The following is a 10,502-nucleotide window of genomic DNA, read 5'->3' on the forward strand; positions in this document are numbered from 1 at the left end:
TTCCCACAAATCGTGCTGCAATTGACATTCTGTTACTCTATGTGACACCAGCTCAAAATACAATGTGTCCCCTTTGTTCTAAATCTTTATTTCCCCAAAAGTTTTCTGAGAAAGGGTACTTCCCACATCAGATTATGAACATTTTCTCTGCTGTATCAATCAATTTTATTTAAATAATTTTAGAAATAGCAAGTGGAGCCATCCACCATTTGCTGCCTCAATCAGTTTGTTACATCATAATTTTGTCATGGCATTTTTAACTTCTGCATTCCTCAAAGTGTAAATAAGAGGGTTGAGCAAGGGTGTGCCAATGGTGAAAAATATGGCCACCATCTTGTCCACAGGAAATGTGGTGGGAGGGTGAGTGTATGTTAATATATATGGAATGAAAAATAAGATGACCACAATTATTTGGGAGGTGCAGGTGGAGAGGGCTTTCCTTCTTCCTTCTGCACTCTGGTTACTGAGAGAATGTAAGATTAAAACATAGGAGATGATCAGGATTATAAAACTCACCATACATATGGCCCCACTATTAAAGACTACTATGATTAGGTTCATGACATAAGTATCCACACAAGCAAGTTTCAACAGAGGCTCCATATCACAGAAGAAGTCATCGATAACATTAGGGCCACAGAAGGGTATGCTGAAGAATGCATACAAGATCACACCCAGGCCAGATTCACCAACACACCACAGACATGTCTGTTCATGATGGTTCCATATCTCAGAGGCTTACAAATGGCCACATAGTGATCAAAAGACATAAGGATGAGAACAAAGACCTCCATGCACCCAAAGAAGTGAACTACAAAGAAGTGGGTCATGCACCCACTGTAGGAGATGACTTTCTTCTCAGACACAGCATCTCTAATCAATTTGGGTGCTGTGGTTGTGAAGAAACAGGCATCAGCAAAGGATTAGTAGAAAAGGAAGAAATACATGGGGCCCCAAGCATCTGACTTATTGTGATAGTCATCACAATAAGTAAATTTGCCAGCAGAGTTGCAAGGTAGAGAAACAAGAAGACCACAAACACTATCTCCTCTTTTAGAACATCCTGTGTTAACCCAAATGGAATGAACTCATTCACGCTGCTATTCAGGCCCATGGTTGCAGTAGATAAGGAAATGGCACAGCTTCAAATGTGTTATCTGCAAAGAAAATTGAGAAAATGTTGATTTGGGAAGAGCAATGGAATTTGACTCTGAATTATTAATTTACAGTTCTAACTGATGGGCAAAAGGTTTTCATGCATTATAGTGACATGGAAATTGTTTTTTAATGCTGATTCCCATTCTTTAGCTATAGAGACTACCTGGGTAGAACCAAGATTTTAGGGGTGAGAGACAAAAACAAGCAGGTGATTGATTGTGTTTTCTACCGAGGTCTGAAAATTGCTGACTTTGTTATATGATCTTAAGCAAGTCATTTTAATGATTTAAAACTTAATTCCTGTGAAAATTAGAGATTCCAATAGACACTTTATTAAGTGTATGTGTCTGTATATGTTATATATGTGCATAGATACTTGTTTCAATGACTGGAAAACAGTAGTCTTATATAATTCAAAAACATTAAATTTAGAAATTCCCTGTTGAGGAAAATATTTCTTGATCTGGACACCTATTTGTATCCATTATTCTTGACCTCTTCAGTGTCTTGGTTGACTCATAAATTATGAAAAAATAACTTTTGCAACTTTTGGTTCATGGTGGCTATTTTACCTTCATTTTCATTCAAGACATATGAGATGGTTGCATAAATTATTGAGCCTGCGATTACTGAGGGAAATTACCATGTACGTGATATCATCCATTACTCATGCTAGATATATGACATTGTTTCATGTCCTAAGGTCCAACTAGATGTACCACTTTATACAGTTATATAGCCTGGATACGGTCTTCAATCTCTTATGATTCTTACCACTACCTTTTAGAGGTTTTATTTTCTTCTGATTTTTGTTTCTCTTGAAACATAATTTTAAAAGTATTTCAGAATTTCTCCATACAGATATTTCTCCATTGTTCTTCTGTATTTTTTCTTTACATATATTATGCAATCATCATGTAAAATTACTATATATTCTAATTCTCATTTTGGACTGTTAAAAGCCTTTTTTTTTCCTTGTAACTAAAGGGGATTGTTATGCAATTATGTATTTTAGCAGTTGTAAATTCACATATAAATATCTATTAATACCAAAGGGGGGTTTTCAAATTTTCACTTATTAAAAAAACTTTTTGAATGAATCTTTTCTCATTTGAAGAATTTTCTGTATTTTTAATAATACATCAAAATACATTTCAAAGGAATTACTGAATCAAAAGAGATGAATATTTACATAATTATTAACTATTATCAAATAGCCTTCCAATTTGGTTTTATCAGAGTTTATTAGAGTTATTTTTAAAATAGAATAAATATATTTCCATATTCAAATATCCATAGTTTACACTAGGTTAGAGAGTGAAACATAAAAGTGTCCCTCAAAAGTCATTACTTCCCAATCCCATTTTCCAGAGGTAGCAGTTAATTCCTTACATTATATTCCAGATTTTTCATGTTACACATTTATATGTTTTGTTTAAATATCCTTTTCTATGTATAAATTGTATCATTGTTATCCATGTTTCTGCAACTAAAGAAACATGGTAGAGTTTTCTAAAGAAAAACAAGCATGTAATATTACCTCCTCCTTGCTAATAAAGTTTAATTATAATATATATTTCCTTTATTTCTGGGGATAGTGTACTACATTTTCCATATTTTTACTTCTTATATTTTATCTTTCTTCATTATGTGGAATATTTAAAAGTCAGTTTTTAGTATCTTTAAGTTTTGTGCTTTTTCTGTTTTATTTTTGGTTTTATAGAGTCAAATCTATCAAAAAATTCTCCTTTTGAAATTTATTACTTCAATTAGCAAAGTCAACATCTTTGTTTTGTCCTATGTTTTTAAATATTGATCTCAAATGATCTGGAATTTCTTTTAATATGAGTTTGAGATAGTCTTACTTTTTCTGACAATTCACAAATGCATCCATGAAACAATAACAGCAACAAGTAAGCTATCATATATTCCTAAGAAGCTACTCATATCTGCTGTGGCTGTGATAGAAAGATGTCCTCATCCTCTTCAGAACTGAATTGAAGGGGTAACATATTTCAAGATAAGATCATTAATTACACCAGAAATACATTAAATTGTATTTCAGAGTAACAAATGAATTGTTGTGCCAAAAGATGTGCTATTCCTACAGAATGGATTGATTGGTCAGTGAAGCTTCGAAAATGAGAAAGAAGTGAAATTTCAGTTTTAAATATGTAAAACTGAAGTTTTTGACACAATTCAATGGAACTTGAGTATTCAATAAGCTTGTAGTGGGTTTCTCTGTTGAGAATTTCAAAAATAGTTACTAAATTGTCAATTTAATAAAGCTACATAATCACAATAAAATGGCAAGATTTTTGAAGTCCAGCTGCAATATTAGCTCAATGTGATAATACTAGTTATATTATGAAAACCAGAAACTCTGAGAGGCATTTCCAATTATCTCTGAAGAGTATAAAAGAGAAAATAAATTAATTATAACTTACTTTCAAAATAGTTGAGTATACGGGAGGCTAAAGACAAAAAGTTGGTGTCCTTGGCTGTGAGGAGAGGAGAAGTTAAGTGAGAACAGTGAGAAAAAGATTGTAAGGAAAAGCACACATTACTTCAGGTAAACATAGAGATGAAGAGAAGGTGAACTTCTCTTTGAAAACTATACTTATTAAACCAAAATTTGATTTATATACATTTGTGGACAGCTAATGGACATCCATGAAAGCCAGATCATGCAACTCCATTTTGTTTTAAGTAAACAAAGAGAAAATTTGAGGAGATGAAAATGGGAAAGCAACACTTTAACACTGTATGACTTGTCTTAGAGCAATATCACCTTATAGCTCTAATATTTAATTCAGCCATTATTTTGTAATACTATTTTCTGTCTTTAACATCCTTAATTTTTCCTTCTACTTGTTTGAATTTTAAATAGTTCAAATGACTCTGGTCCCAGAAGTCTTAATTTATGCCCAATTTTTTTCTATATTTTTCCCTGAAAATTAACATCTACCTTTATCCCTTGTGCACCTATATAACTATGACCTTTATTAAATCTGCTGACTGAATTGAATAGAGAATGCTAAATTCTATATTATTCTGGTACTATTACCTTAAAATCAGTACAATTTTTCTTTTTTGTTATTTTATTTGACCTGTAGATTTTCATGCCAAATAATTGTGAGCCTTTGTTTTGTTCTCTTACACACAAGGTTTGACCTTTGATACAGAGAGTTTTGCTGAGTAAAGTTGGGCTACACTAGCACAGTTACTAGAAATCCTCTCCCTCTAGCATCTACACTACATGTCCTATAAAACATTAAATCCCAACCATCCATGTGAATTTCATCCTAGAAAAGAACATTTGTGAAGCAGCAGAGGAGGATGCTAACTGACAACTTAAGTTCTTGTTTTGGACTCAAAATCAGTTTTATAAATTTTGTGGTTGGAAAATTAGCAAAACAGAAAACTAGGTACATAATGATAACAGTAAAGGAGAGGAAAAGGGTGAGACAGAATGAAGTCAGGAAAGAAGAGAGTAGAGTGATAGTGAGCAGAGGGAAGGTGAGAAAAAGGTGTTAGCAAGAGTAGTCTGACCAAGCTTCCATCTTATTTATTTCCATCTTACTTATTTCCCCTGACCGCCTGCATTATTATCATTTGCCCCCAAACCAGAGGGAGTGTGCAGTTGTGGGACATGACCTAGAGTCATCACGGGTCTTGAAACCCAGAACAAGGTTATTTATGTGCAGTCCTATCTTATACAATGTTCCTGAAACATCACCACTAACCTTAAACTCTTAAATGACTGGACTCCAAAGAATAGAGGCTTTTAATAGACAGTGTACTTTTACTCTGAGGCCAGGGGGGGCTTGGGAACCCTGACTACTCTAATCCTCCATTTTGGAAATACTCTCCAAGAGTTCCATCTTTTTTTCAGGAGATAGACTGGTTATAGAGTCCATCAAACTGGTCTTGAGAAGGCAACATATAGAAAATTCTTCAGACAGATTGAACAACTTACCTCAATAGCAAATAGATGTCTTCTAATAAGTGTATTTTTCATATCTTCAACTTTAATTTACTCAGAAAGTGATTTATAAAGTACAGTAAACTATATTTTTTTTTGTGATTTAGTGATACTTTTTATCACTGGAGGTTATGGTGAGTGGGGGATTTATGGAGAGAGAGAACCCTGTGGCCCAACTTCACATGGCTCCTTCCCAGAAGCACTGGGTTAGACAAAACAACAGGGTCTAGGTACAGGAAAGGGGGGTTGTGAAAATAGGGGAAGTTTCTCAGTTTGGTTTCTGAAAACTTTCTTATGGAAGAAACTCTTCCTCTGCTCTGAAAGAGAAATGCCTCTGAAGCCAGTGCTTGGTACTGGTTTTGCTAGCAAAGTGCTCCGTCATGAGTCCCCTTGTGCTCAATTGAGAGATGCAATCACATAAGGGAGATACACTCTTTACGGAATCTGCCTTCTTCTCCTCCCACAGCTGATTGTTATTAGGTGTCCGTCTGACCCGAGAGGAATTTATCCATTAGCAAGACTAGGCCAATCAGGTTTTATCTCACAAGAAATTCCACAGATGACTCAGATTCTGTAGCAGATGTTACTGGACCTTTGTTAAATGTTGGAGGCATGTGGTTCAGGAACACCCACAGCTGAAGTTTGAGAACACCCTGTCTCAGTCCTTCTCAGGTCCTGTTTTTTCCTTTATATTCACTGAAATCAGCATCCTAAAACTAAACTTATTTTCATTGAAATAGTTTAAAGAAGTTTCTTTTCTTAATCTCTAAGATATTTTTTGTCTTCTTCCACAAAGGATCAAGTTTTGTCAAAGTATGTGTGAGTGGTAAGCAGTCTGTTAGGTAATTTGTGTCCTCTCTTTAGTTCTTTCTTTTGATTATTATATCCTAAGAAGCATGACATTCAACTCTCTTTAATTTATGTATAAAGATACTGAATAAGCAATTTAGAGCTGATGACTGCTCTGGGCTGGAAATGTCATTTCCTGAACCCCACATTAATGCTTTTTCTACTATGTTACATTAGTCCTGTCTTATAAAGTCCATTCCCTATAAAGTTTTTGTCTAAGGCCATGTTGATTTCTTTCCTCACCTTGAATTTGTTTAATGTTTAATTTTTTGTCAGAATTCACTACCAGTCTGTTCACACATTCCTCATGGCATTTTTCACTTCCTTATTCCTGAAAATGTAAAGCAAACATTTACAAAAGGAGTTAGGATGGTGTAAAATGATCCCACCATTTTGTTGAAGGACTAAACAGAAGGAGATTGTGCATACACAAATATGCATGGGCAAAAGAATAAAACCTCAAAAATAACAATGTGTGATCCACATTTGGAGAGAGATTTATGCTGCTCTTGAAACTTAGGGGTTCTCAGAGACAGTAAGATGGCACCATAGGAGACAAGTGACAAGGAGAAGTTTTTGGATGAAGATAAAACCACTGGTGTCAACCACCAAAAGGCCAAGGATGCAAGTGTTAGTGCAGGCAAGTTCCAATAATGGGTACAAGTCACACATGAAGTGAGCAATGACATTGGGGCCACAGAAAGCCAACTAGAAAGTAAAAGAACTTGTGTCACAAATTCAGAATACAGGCTACCGCCAATAGAATGTCACCGAACTTCCAGTTCATGTTAGAAAGGTAGAACAAGGGATTGCAGATGGCCACATAGAGGTCATAAGCCTATATCTGAGAACAGGCACCTCCACCCCAGCAAAGAATTATTCAGCAAAGAGCTGGGTCATGTAATCCTGGAAAGAGATGATTTTTCCTATCATAGATGGAGTCCACAATCATCTTTGGGATGATGACATAGGAGAACCACAATTCCAGGTAGGACAGAAAAGCCAAAATAATTATGTAGGGGATTCTAGGAATGTCTACCTACTGGTGATGTTCACCACTATTAGCAAGTTGCCCCTGGTGGTTGCAATGTAGCCCAACAAAAATATAGCAAATACTATTTTCTGAACATTTGAATTCTGTGAAAGCCCCAGGAGGATGGACTCAGTTATAAAGCTTAGGTTTTACATGGTTCAAAGAAAAAGGGAAAGCTATGATAGTGAGCATGTAGAATCTGAGATGATGAGAAAGAGATATACATCTCAGACCAGTTTATGATAGTATCATAGCAATCAGAAGGTTGGTGAATCCATATGCAAAATTATTTTAAGTGCTTCTTTTGTCTTTTTGACTATAAAATTATTTGAAGGTGGTAGTGGGAGTCTCAGCAGAATTGAGATGGCAATAAATTATGAAATACTTTAAAATAGCCAGAGCTCTATTTGAATTCTCTTAGCAACTGAAACCTTATTTTGTTCACTTTCTTTTCCCCCTTTTGGTCAAAAAGGTATTCTTAATCCCTTGATGCCAGGTCAGGCTCATTCCTGGAATCCATGTTCCACATTTCCACTGAATCTCTATGTAATTTTCTTTTTCTTAGTTTCTAGGGTATTAGAATAGCTAGAAGGAAAGAATTGAAATGGTGGAACTCTAACCCATAGCATTCTTTGAAATTTGTTCTATAGCTACTTGTTAAATTGTAATTTGAAAGCTATCATCTTTTTGTATATATGTTATATTTCACAGTAAAGAAATAACTGAAACTGTGGAATTATAACCCATAATATTCTTTGAAATTTGCTCACTAATATTTGTTAAATTGCGTTTGGAAAGTTATTATTTCTATGTACATATGTTACATTCTACAATTAAAAACTATAATAAAAAAATAGTCAGAGCTTCAGTGTGGATGAAGAGAAAGATCCATATTTGGTAGGGTGACAAATAGTTTTTGTCTCAAGTGCCAAATCTGACCATTTAATGGAGAATTCCTTGAGTGAATGGTTGAGAGTAATTCTGAAGCCACATTGAAGCTCTGAGGATGGGAGGACTGCAATTTATTAGTAATTGGCATGGAATGAGAGCAGAAGTGACTTTCATGTTCAATACTTGCACCCCTGATCAGGAGGCAGCCTTATGTATAAATAGAAGACTAAATAGCATGCAGTTTTAGAGGCATTTGGAAATCATGCTTACTGTACCAAATATTTCTTTAAAAGGCTGAACTGAATTGGATATTTAAGATGAACTGATTTATCTCTTACAATAGATAAAGATTTATGGCAAAGTGCCTGGCTCTAAACTTATCTCATAACAATATGCCCTAAGTATTCAATTGCTTTCGTTTTCATTCATCATTTTAAAATGAGAACTGGAGCATGCAAAACTAGCAAAACCTACCCCAGTGTTCTCATAATGACTAATAAATAATGGGAGAAAAGCAATTGTTGAGTGCCTAAACCTATGAAACAGTCCATGTTAGGTAATATTATCCCCATTTTACTGGTAGGAAACTCATACTTTGGGACACTGAAGTTAAACATCTAACAGATGGTGGATCTGAGATTTTAACACTGAACCTCTGGCTCCAACACCAAACCCTTTCCACTGGTTCAGCATGGAAAGGGGTGGGAATGTTTATTTTCTACAGTGTCCAGTCACTTCTAAATGTTAAAACCCTCTGATTCCTTTATTCACGTACAACAGGGGCACCTTGGTGAAGGTAACAGAAAATGATTTAGAATTATAACATAATATCCCTGTCACTTACATACATAAATTGACAGCAGCTAGGTAGGTGAGGAGTAGAAACAATGTGATGTTTATAAGCCAAATCTTAAGACTTTGTTATGTGCAAATTTTTTCTAGAATGTGGCCCAAATTGATCAAGTACAACTATCCAAGATACATGATCCCAATTTATTTGACTTTATTGCAAGCTACAGATAATCATATATAACTTATCTGCTCATTTTACATGATTATGATGAAGGTCAAATTAGAAAATGTACAAATAGTCACATGATAAAGTGCCCTTACAAATTGTAGTTATTATTATTTCATTTTAAAAGCTAGCTGTCTTATTCACAGAAAGCTTTTCTACAAGTCATCCAGCTAATTACTTCAACTTTCTTTAGTTCATTTTCCATAGGTAGACCTTTCTTTGAAAGATAATTATGTCTTCACCTGGACATTTAACAAAAATATGTCAGTTATATAGATTGTATAATTATATGGTTTTCAAAGACAGATAAATAAAAGAATAGTGAGGTTTATTGTGAGAATGATCAGCAACTTGATTTTAGTGAATACCATTAAGAATTAACAAAAACAATTTACAATGGTGAATAAAATTAACAAATATACAATGTATGCTAATGACTATTTGCTGGCATAAAAATGACCATTTCTATCATGTTCCCAGTGTTCTAGGTATTCATAAAATGTATCTGAACTATGAATTCCACACATAGCTACTAGCTATCACCCAGAAAGCAAGAAAGTAAAAATTATAAATATATGATCCTGCAGTAGGCAGTTTAGCCTAGGGTCAAAGCAGAAGAGAGAAAGAAGTAAAATGAGTAAGTACATGGACATCATAATCATAAAGATCTGTGTTCAAATCCAGGCTCTTCTAATTAGTTGAGAGTCTGGGAACAAATTTCTTAAAATTCTCAGAGCCTTAGTTCCACTTCTGTTAAATGGCAATAAAAAAATATGGTTGATATGGTTTTTGTAAGAATCTGATAAGACCATATAGAACATGTAAAAAAAAAATATGCAGTAAGAAACAGAAGGTGACAATGAATGGTGAAAACAAGTCCCCAGAACCACTGACATTGAGCAGAAATGCCAGCATTTTATACCTTATTCGTACCTAACCATCAACACCTAAGTGTTTCCACTCTTGATTTAATTAATTTAAAAATGTAAAGTATTTTGTTTGGTTATAGTGTTCATGCAATTTTAAATGCACAGCACTCTTAAATGACCTTAATCTTTGACTAAATTACTGTGGCCTGCACACCCATAGGCATCAACTTCTCTAATAGCAGATCCTTTTGAAGAAAGAAAATCAAATATAATAGGGAGTAGAGAGGAAGACCAATGATCTTTATTAACCTAATTATTAAATGTTCCTTAAGTCCTCATCTGGGGGGTTCTAAGAAAAATACAAACAGAACTACAATGACCATTAGATATAAAGAAATGAACCCACTCTTTATTCAGATAAAAGGAATTTCCAAAATAATTGTTAAAACTTTGACAATGGAGAGTACATTGTCCTCAAGGCTATGATCACATGGTTCATGGCTTTGTCATTTAAAAGGTAACTGTCCTAAGTGAAATTTGTCTTCCTGGATTGGCTCCTGGAACAGAAAATGAAAAAGTAGTGGAAAAACTGGTGATAAATGAATAAAGTCTGGAGTTAAGAAAATACAAGCCAGTACTAAGGTACCAATGTTCATTTCATATTTTTGACAAATATAGCTATGGTGATGTAACATGTTA

General features: G+C 34.3%; 1 pseudogene; it reads right to left on the bottom strand.

Annotated features, from left to right (window-relative positions):
• Positions 1 to 234: 234 nt before the first annotated feature.
• LOC119537887 lies at positions 235 to 1,114 on the bottom strand (annotated as a pseudogene).
• Between the last annotated feature and the right edge of the window lie 9,388 nt (positions 1,115 to 10,502).

This window comes from Choloepus didactylus, chromosome 6 (assembly GCF_015220235.1).
Source record: "Choloepus didactylus isolate mChoDid1 chromosome 6, mChoDid1.pri, whole genome shotgun sequence".
In the NCBI taxonomy this organism is placed as follows: Eukaryota; Metazoa; Chordata; class Mammalia; order Pilosa; family Megalonychidae; genus Choloepus; species Choloepus didactylus.